Source organism: Heterocephalus glaber, unplaced genomic scaffold, assembly GCF_053883595.1.
Source record: "Heterocephalus glaber isolate CG9 unplaced genomic scaffold, H.glaber_assembly_v1.0 deba00001764, whole genome shotgun sequence".
Taxonomy (NCBI): domain Eukaryota; kingdom Metazoa; phylum Chordata; class Mammalia; order Rodentia; family Bathyergidae; genus Heterocephalus; species Heterocephalus glaber.
This window is the reverse complement of record NW_028258461.1, coordinates 7,579,181-7,593,004: the sequence shown is the minus strand read 5'-3', so window position 1 is coordinate 7,593,004 and position 13,824 is coordinate 7,579,181. Positions and strand designations below refer to the sequence as shown.

Sequence of the window (13,824 nt, the reverse complement as noted above, 5' to 3'; positions counted from 1 at the left end):
TGCTGGTGGAATGAACAATAACTACATGTAAATTGGATCATGTTGCCCCAGCTTAAAAACATTTACTGACTTCTTATTGCCACCATACAAAGATTCAAAGCCAGTATCATCACATCATCACGTGCCATCCCCTGCTCCCTCTCTCAACTCCAGTCCTGCTGGACTCCTCTCTTCCTCTGCTACACTATTACTTCTTCCCCTCACCGGCCTTCACACCCGCTGGCCCCTCTACCTCCTATCTTCGCATCACTTTTCATCACAGACTAACCTTCCACGCCCTTCCATCCCAGCAAAAAAAGTCACTTTTCTTGGGGAAGCCTTGTTGGAATCCCAAGACTAAGGCAAGTTCTCTGGGGTTTGTGTGTCTCTTTCTTAGGCTTGTCCACTTCTCTTATTAACCTGCTCGTACTTAGCCTTTCAATGTTCTGTTTTCCTAAAAACCATGAAAACAGAAACAGTATCTACCCCATTCAGTATTCTGGTTCCTAGTCAGCACATGGTAAGTACTCATGAGCTGACTCCCCAAAACAATCACCTGATAATGCAGCTCAAATCACATTAAGGTCTGCATATATAAGGCCATGGGTTGGATGCACCCTGAGACACACACTGCTTAATCTCAAGACCTGAAAAAAGAGGTCCCTGGAGGTCACAGTGACTGAACACATTTCAAAACTTAGGCACTCAAAGGACTTGGCCTGCCTGAGGACCATAGGCAAAGTGAGACCACCCCACACTTTCTGTGAGAATGGCAGTTCTTTGCAAGTGCCTCTGTCACCTGAATATGATGAAGACAGATAGCTTCTAAAACTGAGTTATGATAAATGTGTTTCTCCACATTTTTTTCTAAGTTGTAAGCAATGACTGAGATGTTTATTGTCAATATTTTAGTTGTCAAGTGAGAAAAGAGCACAGATAATCAGCTATAGGTTCTGCAAATAAAAATGACAGTTCACAGGAAGCAAAAAATATAAAAGTGCCACAGTATAAAAACAGAATTGGCATCACAGACAATAAAAATAAACAAGGTGGAAATGTTCTAAGAGTAAGAAAGTATTCTCTCCAAGAAAACTTTAAGTACATGGTTCTTTCAAAGTCTGCTGGTAAATAATATATCTCTCTAATTCTTAACAGTTTAGAGGAAAAAATGATTTTAATATTTAGTTGCATGTAATGGTTAAGAACAACGACTTGAGCACCAGCCTGTCTGGGTCCAACTCCTAGCTCTGTCATTTTTAAGCCATGTGACCTGGGGCAACTGGCATTACCTCTCTGGGCCTTGGATTCCTTCCCATCTGTAGAATAGTGAAAAATAATGCCTCTCTCAAAGGTTGTTGTGAAGATTTAAAAGAACAGAATAAGCACTCACCAAATGTGACTTATTTTCATCATGGTGACAGCTATGATCATCCACCTGTAATATGAACTAAAGGCTAAAGAAATATTGGCAAGAAGAGGTCTTGATGCTTTTTTTTTTGTTGTTACCAGGGATCCAACTCTGGTCCTTGCACCACTGAGCTAAATACCTGGCCCTCTTGATGCTTTTTAATGAAAAGAAGAATGGGCATTTGGAGAAATCCTGGAAGGCCATTTACAACAAAATGTACCAATACAATGTCAAAGATAAGCCCCAGCAATGTAAACACAACCTCCTATCTAAATTTGATAAGCAAGATAAAGAGTACAAGGAACTCAAGAGATTAAAAGGTCCATGGGAAACACACCTCTGAGAGCCATGTTATAACAATTTTGCAAAGAGAGTTAGAAATCTCTAAATTCATTTAGGCTTGGATGTTTATTTAGTAATCTGGGTTACTGACTCCACTTTCTTCGGGCCAGGTAGTTTGGAAGAGCCCCAGTGCTTCTGCAGTGACCTGCAGGGTCCTATGGTCATCTGCAGGTATAAAGATGGACAGCCTTCCACACACCAGCCAGCACATAAACCCGACTCACTGCTAAATTTTAACCTGTAGCATTATAGCCCTGCCTCCAACTGAATGGAGGTCCATTTCGGAAGAGGGGTTTTCACATTAGTGAGGGTTTAATGTACTCCAAAAGGATGGTCCCCAGTACATTCCATGTTTTGCTTACTTCCTCAGGCTGTGCAGGGCACCTCACCACAAGTAGGGTTCTGTGTGGAAGATCTAACAGCTCATTGAAGGAAAGTAACTCCCATTTACTCTAATTTAGACCTACTTGTCTCCAAACTTTCTCTGGACTTAAAAACAAATTAACTTAAATAAGGGATTGTTTTTGTGGGTGCTGGAGGCTGCTGAGCCTCCCTCCGGGTAGGACTGGAGGCTCTGAGCTGAGATTGGAGATGTATCATTCCCAAAGGACTTCCCAGCACAAAGGTTTTTTTTTTTTTTTTTTAGTTTGTTTGTTTTTATTGTTTTGTTTGCAGTACTGGGTACTGAGCCCAAGGCCTTGCACATGCTAGGCAAGCATTCTACCAGTAAGCTACATTCTTTAGCCATTTTTGATAATTTTTATCTTGAAAAGAGGTCTCACTAAAATGCAAAGGATGGCTTCCAAGTCGAGATTCTCCTGCCTCCACCTCCTGAGTACCAAGCCCACAGGTGTACACCGTCACATCCAACTCTCAACAGCCTTTACTGTGTGCTGATCATATCAATCCATCCAGTCCTCTGAAATGCCTTCTAGTGCAATTTCAGGTTCAGTGGACTGCCTCTCTCCTCTTGCTTCTCGATTATATTCCTTCTACCATAAAATTTCTGTTAGTCTCTGCCTGGCCCCATACTTCAGTTCTCATTGGTCACATCTGCAGACTGCCAACCCCTTAGCTGAAGCCAACCCAGACTTAAACTTGGCAGAATGTAGAAGTCCCTCCCTTTGTGTTCTCACAAGCAACTGCTAATCTCACCAATCTGTATGCCCCCACTGCCCATTGGGTAGGGAAGCCTCAAACACCCTTGGCCTATGTGAAAAAGACTCCAACCTGCAATCCAGCCCTGCCCTAGCCAAACCTTTCCCTCTGTCCTAATGGCGTTCTGTAACAGCCCAGCCAGAAGCTCTGGATACCAGAAGCTTCCTCCCTCTTATTCACTGCCTAACCCCCCCCCCTTCTAGAAAGCTGCTCACACCTATTCCATGAGAAACACAGTCCTGAGAAGTCTCTCCTGTCCTGATGGTCCCTTGAGTCAGCTCACTTCTCTCCAGACTGAAAGGGAAAGGTGATTATTTGCCCTTACCTGGACTCTTGCTCGGGCTTCCTCATCCTTATGCTAGCAGAGCCTCCTTCTAACACCAAGCTGGATCCTGTCACTTCTCTGTGGAAAAGATCTTCAACAAGGCTCCAAAATTTAAAGAGGAAAAACTCCACAAATGTTAGAATAGTATCAAATCCACAATGATTCTCAACCATTTTGCTCTCAGAATCTTAAAAATAACTGAGAGGTGGCAGAAGAAAGGAAAATTGAGTATACCAAAGAACTTTTACTAATGTAGGTTATATTTGTCAATATTTATTACATTGTAAGTGAAAACTGAATTTTTAAGATATTTGGGTATAATTTAATTTAATACTAACAGTATTCTACTATATTTCATATACATAAATAACATATTGCACAGAAAGTAACATTTTTCAAAAAAAAATGCAGATAAGAGCAACACTGTTTTACATTTTTGAAAAATCTTTAATAGCTGGCTTAATGGGAGACAGCTGAATTTTCACTCATACCCGCTTTGGCATTCAACATGGTGTACTAGGTTGTTTTAGCTGAGATACATGAATAAACCTAAATATGTAACAGAGTATGTAATTAAAAGGACAGAGACTTCACAGAGCCCATCAAAGAAATGTGAGTAGCTTCCTAGATCAAGGCATGGGCATCAGGGTCAGGGAGAGATGGGAAAGGAGGATTACAAAAAGATACAAGGAAACTTGAAAGAGATGGATATGCTCATTATCTTGCCTGTGGTAATGGTTTCATGGTATAAACGCACATCATGACTTCTCCAATTATATATTTTAAATATCTTCTTGGTTATATATCAATTATGTTTCAAGAAAGTGGTTAAAAAATAGGAATGAGGGTGGCTGGAGATTTAGCTCGGTGGTGCCGGCGCCTGCCTCGCAAGTGCAAGGTCCTAAGTTTGATTCCCGGTACCAAAAAAAGAAAAACAAAAAATAGGAATGAATATGAAGGAAGGAAAGACGGGAGGGAGAGAAAGAAGGAGGGAGAGGGGAGAACAAGAAGGAAAGAAAAGGCAGGAAAGGGATGGGAAGGGAAGGGAAGGCAGGCAGGCTAGTTATCACGGCCTCAACCTCCGTTTCTTCCACCTCTGCCTCTACTTCTCCTAAAGCCCCACGCCCCCCACTCCAGCCATGTGTTACTGACATTGGTGCCTCTGAGCCTCCAGCACACTGGCCCCCTCTGTACCTTTCCTCTCTCTCCTCCCTTTGCCTGAAACGTTTTTCCCCACCCATGCCACCACTCTCTGCCTCGCCTTTCTCCCACTGGAAAATTCTTCAAAATCCACACTGAACATCATCATCCCTAAGAAGCCAACTCAATGTGAATTTCTTCACACTGGCTTCTCCCCTGTTAATGTTCTTTGAATCAAGGAAAGACACACAGTGGGAACAAATTACCCTATGAAGAGATGAAGGGCGCCAAGGACAAGCAGCGTAGCATTATGGTGCCTATTGGAAAAATCCACCCGCAACACAAAGGAAGTGGCCAGAGCCACACATACTGGAAGTGCTTCTGAAAAGTGAGGGCCACATTTAGCCATCTATAATCCTCCAGTTACCTGACCCACTACAGGTGCTCATAAAATATCTGCACTGCAATGGAGGCTGGACTTCGTCAGTAAGACTCAGCTTCCTCAGGAAATTCTTCAGACGTAAGTCATCTAAGAAGGTCTATCTGCTAGTGTTTGTGTAAGTCCTTAACAGAGTATACTGATTTCCTGGGGCAACTACAAGAGAACCACAAACTGGGTGACTCAAAACAACAGAAATGGACTCTCTCCCAGCTCTGGAGTTCATCAAAATCAAGGTATCAGCAGAGCCATGTCTCCACTGAGGGCTTCTGTAGCTTCCGGTTACCAGCAGTCCTTGGCTTTCCTCAGCTTATAGTTGTATAACTCCAATCTCTGCCTGCATCACACATGGCCCTGTACGTTTGTGCCTCCAAACCTCTTTCTTGCACTCTAATTCAGTGTGACCTCATCTTAACTTGATATCTGCAAAGCTTCTATTGCAAGTAAGGTCACATTGTGAAGTTACTGAAGGACAAGAATTTGGGGAAGGGTGGGAAGGGGTGGAGAGTTCTGTTCAGTACACGGAGCATTGTGAAAGGGTCTGGTACAGAGCAGGGATGCAGCTCATGTAAACACCTTCCCTTCCTCCTGCAGACACAGATGTATAGCAGAGGCCCCTTCACAGAGGGATGAGCTGGGCTGGTGAAGGCGTTCTACTTACTAACTGGGAGTGACTGGAAGGGGAGTGGAAGACAGCTCCAGCTGACAACAGTTTTTCCTCTCACACTTGCTCTCCCATGACTGCTCAGTCCCTTCACCCCACATCCACATGATCAGTCCAGTAGAGAACACACACCTTCCTGTTCAGAGCAGAACTTCATTTACTACCCAGGAATCACCTCTTTATACTTAGGAACTAGTTTAATGCTAAAATTTCTCAGTATTTCCCAGAGAGAGTGTATGTTTGGTGTGTGCAGCCTACACAATAAATCATAAAAACCACCTTTTTCAAATGAATAAAAGGGAAAATGATGCTGAATAAAATTACCCTATAGATGCCTTCCAATGCCCTGACAGAATGCTGCAGTTATAACTAGCCCTTTTAAAGTCAGTGGTTACTGGTTTAAAAAAAATTATGGTAAATCATCAAAAGACCTTGTTGAAAACAGAAACAAGTAAATATTTTTAAGTCCAGCTTTAACACTGAAAGGTCGGGGAAAGCCAACCAAACCCACATTTGAGACCCTGCACTTGAGCTATGTCAGTTGTGCTATAGATGCCTAACAGGTCCTGCACCGCGGGGGCCCTGGATGCCTGGGAAGTATGTAGGCAATCATGAGGTCAGGCCTAGCAGGGTCCTGAATATTCTGCCCAGGATACAAAGGTTTGTAAGACAGTGAGGTAGCTGTCATGGAGTCTTCCTACGATTTCCTTTCATCCCCAATACCAAATCTTGAGTACAATTTTGAGTCACTCGAAACATCATTACTTCTCAAAAGCAACTTGGACTTAGTCTCCTGCAATGTTAAAATGTCTTTGGCCTTTCCTACTGTCAGTCTCGGTGACTTGGTGATATATTTACAGAACCCTATTCTTTCCCTTGAGAATTCTTCTGCCCCACCCTTTATATTCCCTCTATTCTTTCAGAATGCTAACATTCTTTTTTTTAAATTGTGATACTTAACATATCATTAATTTGCACCATTTCAAAAGTTTTCCATTTCTAGACCTATCTATATATAATACATACAGTACCACTGGAATAGATTAAGGATATATACTTAAATAAGAAGTGACATCAAATGGGATACCACATGCCATGTCATATACAAAACAGTTTGTTAAATGGACAGAGGCTCAATCTTCACAGATACTGAAAATTGATAGTGCTCACAAATATAAGGGCTACTAATATCTGGCTAGTAGGCGAGATAAAAGAAAAGTATGTTTAAGTTTAAAATGTCCTAAGAATCTGGCTCAGTATCTGGGTCAAAATTCCCATTGAAATAATTACATTTCCCCAACTAAATGTTAATTACCACTTCTTTTTTTTCCTTTTTTTCCCCATTTCTAGCCCTCCCTTCACGGCCTCCACACTTCCCTATTTACAAAGACTTTGTTTCCATTTTTTCCATTTCTTATCATTTTTCCTTTCCCTTCTTTCCTTTCCCCTGCCCCTCCCACTACCCCTACCCCTTTGGACCTTTTCTTCCTATTTTGCATTATCGATTATTCATTCTAATCATTGGTACATTTTAGGTATACAATATAATGACATTCATCATTGGAAATTTGCACCTTTACATAATCTCTCTTGGTTCTTATTTTTCACCCTTGCCCAGCCCTCCTTCAATCCCTCCATTCCTCCCTATTTACAAAGATTTTGTTCCTATTTTTCCATTTTCTCATATTAATTCCATTCCCTTCTTTCCTTTCCCCTACCCCTCCCACTTCCTTCCCCTTTGCCCCTTTTCTTCCTATTTCACATTACCTATTATACGTTTTAGTCCTTATTTACACTTTCAGTTTCTCACACCAGAGAAACTATTCATAATTACCACTTCTTTAAAATACTGTTGGATAGGACCTGGGATTTAGCTCAGTGGTTCCACTGCCTGCCTCGCAAATGCAAGGTCCCGATTTCCATCCCCGGTACCAAAAACATAAGTAAATAAATAAGTAAAATACTGTTGGATAAATGCTAGTTGATAAGATAATTTAAGCAGGTACATGTTCATAGGTTTAAAACAACCCAGATCTCCCATACGTTAGTTATTCCCGGATTGGAAATCTCTAGTAGTCCCTTATTCAAGGGCGAGTCTCCACTAAAGACGTGTTGGATACCCTCCTTAGACAAAGATATCTTCATGTGTATGAAACATGATCAAAACATATGGTAACATTTAAATGAAAAAGTATTACAACAAAAGGCAGATCACCATTAATCTCCCTCAAAATACTCCCCCTTGCTTTGAAAACACTTTTCCTACTATTCATGCCACTTTCTGAAGCAGTGCTGGAAGTCCTCTAATTTTCTTTAGTTGCACCATTGTGGCTGCATTGATCCTAGCTTGATTAAAAATGTTTACCTTTCATGGTCTTTTTGACTTTAAGGAAGAGCTAGAATTCACACAGTGCCAGATTCGGTGAATAAGGTGGATGCGGACACTCATGAATATTTTTATTTAACAGAAATTACCATACTAGAAGTGATGTGCGGTGTGGTGACATGGGAGCACTATCATAGTGGAGGATAAAACTATTTGCCCATTTCTCAGGCCACTTTCTATGTACATTGTTTCTTAAACACTCCAATAAGCCCTTATAATATTCAGAATTCATCGTAATGTTCATAGATACAAATTCAGCTCTCACAATTCCATCAAGGTCAGAACATACAATCAACATCGTTGGATGTTGGATCTTGATTGATGTTTTTTTCGCTGAAGAGCTGGGTGATTTCCATGGAGAACTCTGAACCTTGCTATCAGAATCATAACCATAGACTCCAGATTCATCTCCCATAATGACATTTCTTAGAAAGCTGGAATCTGAAACAGCATGATTGTACAACCCCAACGTAATTCATAAAATTTCATATTAATACATTGTTCATGATCTATAATTTATGGCACACTTTAAAATACATTTTTCTCCCAATCTTGGCTTACAACTGACTGACTGCATCAAACAAGTTGGAACTTGTCACACACTGTTACTAAGATTCAATGCACTGCTTCTCTTATTGAACATCGCTGCCTTTCCAATCGGTGGCACTCACAGCAGCATTCACCATATGTTCTGATTACATCTTGTACACTCTTTGCAAACTCTTCTGAGAAAATAACTTGCCTAGCCAGCCAAAAAGCTATCACTGCATTTCAGCTACTCAGAACTCAGGTGATAAGAGGAAAAGGAACAATATAGGTTTCAGAGAAGCGTACACCCTTCCCACACGTTTCCAGAAATTTTATTCACAAAGGGAGCCTCTCAACTCTTCACTGATAACTTCCTTTCTCCTACTTCAAAGTTTTTAAAAGACTGACCACTGAGCTCCACTTGAACATCCCAGAATTATCAAATGAGAAGGTAGAGAGAGTTTGAGTTCTACCAGTAGGTCCCTAAGAACACACAGTTATAGTTCCTGGCCTGCCAAGAAAGGAGAAAGAAAAACTTCAACAACCAGCCCTGAATCTCAAATACTAGTCTTAGGCCACTTGGTGCAGGATAAAGCTACCTCAATGTTTCAAGAACTGATACATATTAGGAAGATTTTGAGGCTTCGGTTAAGATAAAATATATTCAGCAGGAGTATTTGCTTCTACAAAGCAGTGTAATGACTAGTGCATTTTACAGAGATCCACTCAAACTTTTCTAATTCAAACTGGTTTGCTATCTAAATGGCAAACAGTTGAATTCAGCTATCCACAAGGACTCCTTCCCTAAAGCTGAGGTCGATGAGGTAGTGTTATGGGGAAGGCTTTGATTGCAGGTGGTGTCTTGAGATTATAATCAAATAGTGTAGCTTCTTTTCTTCTGTTGGATCCAACCTTCAACTAAACGGTGAATTGGTGAATTAGGTTGAGTCTACCTCCAGTGCCTTCTTTCTATTTGATCAACAAAGAGTTTCTGAGTCTCTTCTGTATGCTGAGAACTATGCAATAGGAATTGGACCACGCCTGCAAACAGCTTACAGAATAGACAGCTTATAAAATAATAAATAGTTACTGCATAGTAGGCACCAAGATGCAGTGAGACAAGAATACAAGAACTCAAAGGAGCAGACTCTGACCCTTCTCTGACTCCACTGCTGTAATACTCTCACATGAAAGGCTAGGGCCTCTGGTTTCAGTGCTCCACTGGGTACTCTGTCATGGTAATGATGATTCCTGTCCTGAATCTCTCCTGATCCTTTGTCCATACCCTTTAATAACCCAGCTGTCCTGGGCCCTTAAATTAGAGCATTAAGACTAAGAAGGCACAATCAAATAAGCCAAGCATTCTCAATACAGTTGATACATAGCCTCTAAGGGAAAGAAAATTGAATCTTATAGACAGAGGCCAGAAAAACCAGTTACATATTATGGGTTAGGGCCCTCTAAAGCTCAACTCTACCCCCCAAAAATTATATGACTTATTTAATTCTCCTGTGAGGTATTCTTGGGTATCACACAAACAACAATGCCACAAAGTTCACAAAATCCATAGAAAAGTGTACACAATTAGTGCCACAAAACTATGGTGGATGCCTGTGACTGAAGCCTATTTCTCAATTGATTGCTCATTCTACAAGTCATATAGCAAGAGGTGGTTCTTGCATGCCTTATGGCTATCACTGCCTGCCTTGTAAATGTTGTTATATTTGATCTTCAGTTTATGTTCTATTATTTAATTTTAAAAACATTATTCAATCCATGATTAATTATGTCAAATGAAAATAAAACTTTCTGTAAAACCTGAATAAATACCTAACAGCTGGTTAAATGAGAAGTTATTCCCATATCAAGTAATTGTTAAAAGTTAAATTCAGCAAAAATATTTTCAAGAAGTTAATTTAATATTTTTAATCAGTTTACTTTCATAGAAAAATAGCAGTTTTGAATGATTTTTTACAGAAAAAATGAACACATTGCAATTCTAATCACATAATTCTACAACTTATGTAATTTGTGCATGTAATTTTAGACATTGCAATTTTATGTAAGTAAACTACATTAAAACTTATTCAGTAAATACACAAAAAGTTCATTTTAATAACTTCAATATTTAATTAAATTTCAATTTTAACTTAAAGATGTCACCCTTACCCTTACATGTTATAAGATAAGCCTGATATTGATCTTTATTATATAAATAACTATACATACAATACATAAATAGCTATACAACATATCCCTGGTATTAAAATTTTATGGAGGGTGGCTTCTTAAATATGGAGGTGATAGAGAGAATTTGAACTGTAAGTTAGTTATTAAGGTAGCTGAAGTAGAATAAGTAATACATTCCTTTATGATTTATGTTTCCCATAACTCTTATTGTTTAAGGTGATGGCTAACTGAACCTTTGACCTGTAACCTGGCTGTAGATAACATTTAACCTGGAGAAAAGCAAAGTAGAAATGTTTAGGTAGTTTACAATGTATGTGTTTTAAGCGCCATCTGTTTGTTATATGTCTATGATTTTAACCATTAACAGGAACTAGTTGTAAAAGAGAAACAAAAATTTTACTAAGACCACCAGGAATGAGGTAATGGCTAAAACAAGATATAAAAGGATATGTTAAAACAAAGAATGGCGTGGACATTGATCAGACGAGTTTCTGGCAGTCCCACCTTGCTGGCAAGTAAAGGCTTTGCTTTTTTACCCAACTTCTGTGTCTCCGTACATTTCTTTCCGGGATCCTGGAACAGCGGCGGCAGTGTAAAGTCCGTTCCTGGCTCACAGGACCAGTGGGACAGAATTTCATTGCTCTTGCTGACAGGACCCGAGGAAAGAGTGCCAGAACGGGTTACCATGGGACAAACAGCAAATGAAGTCAAGTAATTTAAACAGGAAGCAGCCCACACATATGTTCCTCTCAAGTGTTCGCATAGCTTGATTTTGACTGGAACATGTATTTGAAAGAGACTGGATCTCTAAGTGCTCCTTCAGAGTGCTTCAGACAGTTTAAGATTCCTCCTGCTAATGACTTCAAAGTTGGTATATAATTAGAAGCCCGTGACCCTCGCAATGCTGCTTCAGTGTGTATTGCCACAGTTATTGGAATTTCTGGGGCCAGATTACATTTATGGCTGGATGGTAGTGACAGTAGTAATGATTTTTGGAGGCTCGTTGATTCCTCAGACATACAGCCTATTGGAACATGTGACAAGAGAGGAAACTTACTTCAGCCTCCACTGGGGTACCAGATGAATGTATCATCTTGGCCAGTGTTCATTTTCCAAACACTAAATGGATCTGAGCTGGCACCTGGAATGATCTTCAAGAAGGAACCACCAAAGCCACCCCTAAATAATTTTAAAGTGGGGATGAAACTGGAAGCTACTGACAGAAAGAACCCATATTTCATCTGCCCAGCAACAACTGGAGATGTTAAAGGAGATGAAGTTTACATCACATTGGATGGCTAGAGTGGAGCATATGATTATTGGTGCAAGTATGATTCTAGAGAAATTTTCCCAGTTGGGTGGTGTTGCCTGACAGGAGATGCATTACAACCACCAGGGAATAAGGTTCCTATTGCAAAGAATACATAAAAAATAGAATCTTCCCCTTCTGATGCAACCCAGCATTCAATGCAGTCTCCACAGGAAACGGCAGGAATACTGCCAACACAACAGATCAGGAAATCGGCTCGAATTGAACCACCTGGACCTACTCCAGCCCCTGAGAAGGGCAGTACTTTTAAAATTATCATACCAAAGAAAAAAGGTCAAAGCTCAGGAAAAAAGCAAAAAACTATACCTGTGTTGTGTTCTACATCTACAACTTCTCTAAGAACACGGGCAAGAATTTCACATGATAGGAATGTCAATCCTGTTCCGTCTAAAATAGCGATGTCCACAGCCTATGTTTATATGAACAAACATGGAAACACTGGCCCTCACCTGGAGCCAAGGAGAATCCAACGGCTACCTGATCACTTTGGCCTAGGCCCTGTACATGTAGTGCTCTGGCGGACTGTGCAAGCCTGCGTGGATTGTGCCTTTGAGTCAAAGACTGTTTGGGGGTTTCTTAAGCCAGATAATCATGGAGGAGAAGTGATAACTGCCTCTTTTGATGGGGAAATTCATTCCATCCAGCTGCCTCCAGTAAATAGTGCATCCTTTGCTCTTCGCTTACTTGAGACTTTGTGCCATAGCCTGCAGTGTGATAACCTTTTGAGTAGCCAGCCTTTCAGCTCTTACAGGGGTAATATCCAAAGCCCAGTAGAACGTGATAAAAATATATCAGTGAAAGAAGAAACACCAGAAAAGCAAAGCATCAAATGATCTCCTCAGCAACCTATACCTTGTGTCGTTCCTGTATCTCCTAAACGGCCCAAAACAATGATGCATGTTTGGAAAGAAGAACCATTGTCTCCTGAGGGAAAAGACATGCTCAAAGAGGAAGAGCTTGAAAAATTGGAAGAATTCACCATTAAGTTCAGGAGATCCTTTGAATCCCATCTGTAGTGATCTTACGTATACTTCAGTCCATAGGGATTTTTCTCAAAATGAGCCAGGCACCTCAAGTTCAACACTAGCAGAGACCAAATCGTCTACCATGAGCAGTTACTGTGAAGCTAAATTCCAAACGCAGAGGAAAAATGAAGCTCCAAGTTATATAGCTGTACCCGACCCCAGTGTCCTGAAACAAGGCTTCTCTAAGGACCCTTCAACCTGGTCTGTGGATGAAGTGATACAGTTTATGAAACATACAGATCCTCAGATATCGGACCCCCTCGCCGACCTCTTCAGGCAACATGAGATTGATGGGAAAGCTCTGCTTCTACTCAAGAGTGATGTGATGATGAAGCGTATGGGGCTGAAGCTGGGACCAGCAATAAAGCTATGTTACTACACCGAAAAGCTTAAGAGAAGGAAAATATAATTGAAAAACATTTTCAGTTTAGATTGGACATAATTCTCAGGTGTACTGATAACATTTTAATTTAAAAGTAGTTTTCTTAGCAATTTTTGTTTCATAGAAGATTCCTATAAAAATGGTTTGTCAGAATTGCTGAATCATATTAACAGTCCAGTCTGTTTCTTCAAAAGGCATTTAATGTGTAGCAGCATACTCAAATTAGCAGTTCATTTGTATCTTCTTGTTTTCATTATATATTTTACAAATAGACTTCATGCAGTAGGCAGAAAAACTTTTGATTTGGATTAATTTTTATATTTAGAACCAAAACAGCTAAATCCCAAAGAGGAAAATATTAGAGATTTAACAACTTCTATAATTCAATCCTTGAGAAGTTTTCCTCAGAAGAAAATTTAAAGATATACCTGTAGCTATAATCTCTTTCTCAGATATTTTCTCTCTGATTTTACAGTGTTCTGTTCATGTTTTAAGAATTCCTAGCAAAGAAATAGCCATATAAATTAT

General features: G+C 40.1%; 1 protein-coding gene and 1 pseudogene across 6 annotated transcripts in view; one reads left to right on the top strand and one right to left on the bottom strand.

The window, feature by feature from the left end:
• Fgf13 (fibroblast growth factor 13) overlaps window positions 1–13,824 on the bottom strand; it is a 514,864-nt gene that overhangs the window by 444,250 nt on the left and 56,790 nt on the right. The gene's annotated exons all lie outside the window — the stretch shown is intronic.
• Window positions 11,023–12,034, top strand: LOC106010844 (sex comb on midleg-like protein 2 pseudogene; annotated as a pseudogene).